Source organism: Echinops telfairi, unplaced genomic scaffold, assembly GCF_000313985.2.
Source record: "Echinops telfairi isolate 266 unplaced genomic scaffold, ASM31398v2 ScPeMD7_2;HRSCAF=8, whole genome shotgun sequence".
NCBI lineage: Eukaryota > Metazoa > Chordata > Mammalia > Afrosoricida > Tenrecidae > Echinops > Echinops telfairi.
The window spans coordinates 70000308-70003505 of record NW_022103898.1 but is presented as its reverse complement, the minus strand read 5'-3'; positions in this window follow the sequence as shown (position 1 = coordinate 70003505).

Sequence of the window (3198 nt, the reverse complement as noted above, 5' to 3'; positions counted from 1 at the left end):
TTGTAGGACAGAGTAGCGCTGTTCCTTTGCGTTTCTGAGGCTGTGAATCTTTACAGGAGCAGAAAATCGGATCCCTTGCTTGAACTAGGCATAAGAATCTGGCAATAAACGAGTCAAAATAGTATATTACCTGTAAAATGATAGGTATTTAGACCACTAGAACTGAGTGGAGAAACCAGAAATAAATATATCCATCTATAAGCAATTGATCTTCGACAAAGGCTCCCCCCCCCCAAGCACCTCCCACCCATCCAAGCAACAAACAAACCAAGAAATGGGATGGGCACACTCTCTTTAACAAATGGTGCTGGCAATATTGAATCTCCATTTGCAGATGAATGAAACAGGCCCCATACCTCACCCCATGTACAAAAATGTATTCAGGATGGATCAAAGACCTAAATGTAAATTCCAAAGCTATAAAGATCATCAGTAAGAAAATAGGGACAAACTTAGGCCCCTATTACAGGGCATACATAGGCACACAACCAAACATAAAGAAACAAACACATATAATAGAAAACAAAATAGATGACTAGAACCTACTTTAAAAAAAGACATTTTTGTGCATCAAAAGACTTCATCAAAAGGGTAAAAAGAGAATCCACAGCTGGGAAACATATTTAGCACCAGAATAATGGACATGGGACTAATCTATAAAATGTATAGAAAACTGCAACATCTCAATAAGAAAAAATTCCAGTTAAAGAGTGGGCAAAGGACATGAGCAGATTGTTCATCAAATAATTACATTCACATGGTTGACACACATGAAAAAGCAGTCATGATCATTAGTCATCCAGGAGACACAAAGCAAAACAACGGTGAGATATCACCCTACACAGACAAGACAGCTCACGTAAAAATTAACAATAGAAAACAGCAAATGCTGGAGCAGGTGCAGAGAGACTGTAACTTTCCCACACTGCTGGTGGGTCTGTACATATGGACCACCATTGTGGAAAGTGATGTGGCGCTACTTAAAAGAACTGAGAATGGAAATTCCATAGGGTCCAGCAATCCCTCTGTGTACACACCCTAACAAAGTAAGAGCCATCACATGAACAGACATGTGCACACCCATGTTCAGCCCAGCACTGTCCACAGGAACAAGACATTGGAAAGAGCCCAAATGTCCACCCATAGAAGAATGATGGGCAGGCATTCACTTGGGTGAAAGGGAGGTTAGCAATCCGTAAAGGAAGAAGAGAAATCAGGAGAGGTGGTTGATGAGTGGTATAAACTGTTGAATGGAGAATTGATGGTCTGCAATGTGAATTCCCCACATAATTCACAATGAGAAATTAATTTATTGAAAGAAAGCAGGTCCTTGATAGAGTGGGAGAAAAATGTGAACCCAAACCCCAAGTCATAAAGAGAACAGGCTAATGGGGGCAGTGGTGTGCAAGTAAATTGGTTCTCTGAAAGGCCTGATTTGCAGCACTTGTTGATACAGTGGTGTATCTACCCCATCTAGGACCATTTCTAAGTTACCAACAAGGTCTGAAACAGTCAGGAAAAGAGAAGAGTAGGTTTCAAAAAGTTCATAGAAAAATTTCATTATCTTTTAATTTCATGACATTTTTGAAGTCCCCTAAAGACTTCTGTGGGCTCTCCAAAATTGGTGTGAACCAGTTCTAACTCATCATGCTCTGGAGGGAATAAAATGGAAAAAGGAGAGATGGGGGAGCAGAATGAGCCTCCTGAAAGGTCAACTTGCTAATGTGCCTGCAGGAGCCCCTTGAGTGAGCTGAGAAACAGACCCCTTGCAGCTGGATCACGAGATGACTGCATTGTATTTGAGAGAGGCCCTGAGCTAGAGCAACAGACTGGGCTAAGCCCAGATTCTTGACTTTTGGAAACCGAGATAAGTTATGCTTGTGGTTTGAAGGCACTAACGGTTTGTTCTGCAGCAGTCATCTGGTGAGTTTTAGAGAACTCAGGTATTTGGGGTGAAAAGACAGAACCGTAAGGATAGCATTGCACCACCAGCTATTTGTCTGGGCTCATGGCCCAATGCCACAGTGTAAGGTACTACAGGGTTATCAGAAGAGGAGGAGGGCATGAAAAAATCCCTGGAAAGAGGAAAAGTTTTTGTGACACTTCCATGATGTCATCTTACAGCAAGCAGGGGCATGACTGGGTCAGAGAACTTCAAAGACAACAGCCTCTTAGTGTCCATATAACCATAGGATTTTGTGTTATCTAGGGCCAGCAGATGCTGGTTGTAGATTTATGGGTATGTAAACCATGCAGGCTCTAAGTGGTTAAAAATCTTAGGCTATTTGAAAAATAATTGGATGTGCACAAGTATGAGTTTGGTGCCAGATGTTTGGACTAACTGGGCCAATTACACGGAGGCCACGTTGGACTCCTTTATATGGCAGGCAAATCACTGATACAATTACCAGAGGAGATTTAACCGGGCCTGGGAGTTTAGAGTGTGCAGAGCCATCTAAATCCAGCCAGCGATTCTATTCCAAGCCTCAAGCCTCAGTCTTTCCAATTGATACCCTACCTTTTACAAATAGAGCCTGCTGAGCCTCTGAGTTAAACCGAAATTGTAATTCTGTCCTCTTCAGAATCATTTTATGATTAATTTTCAGGTTCATGAGTCCTGTCTATACCGGTCAGGGGAGACCCCTGCTTTTCTGGGCATGTTTGAGAATGAGAATGGAAAACACAAAAATGCAGCAAGCCCTGCGTTTGTCACTTTATTACTAAGTCTTTGTCTTTCCCATATTCCCACTTTAATCACCATGCTATCTGTTAACGTTCTGCCTACAGCATGCACTGTTAGGGACTGAGTGGTGTCCTCATACCGATGTGTTGGTGTCGTAACCCCAGGTGGGCTATGGATTTGACTTACACGGGGACAAGGCATTTGAAGATCTAACTGAGTTCCTGTGAGATCATGCCTGAATAGGGTGGGCCCTACGGCAATCAGAATGGCGTCCGTATGAAAGAGAAAAGCTACAGACAAGGGAAAGATCATGGAAAGACACGTCTACACCCCAGGGGACACCTGAGTGCAACGGAGGCAGAAAACGGCAAGCGTGTTCCTTTAGAGACTTCTGAGGAGGCAGGCCCTGGCTGACATGTTGGGTTTGACTGCTATTCTTTGAAGCTACCCGCATTGTAGTACTGTGTTGTACCTAGGAAATTAATATATAAAAATCTATTGCTGTTGAGTCAATT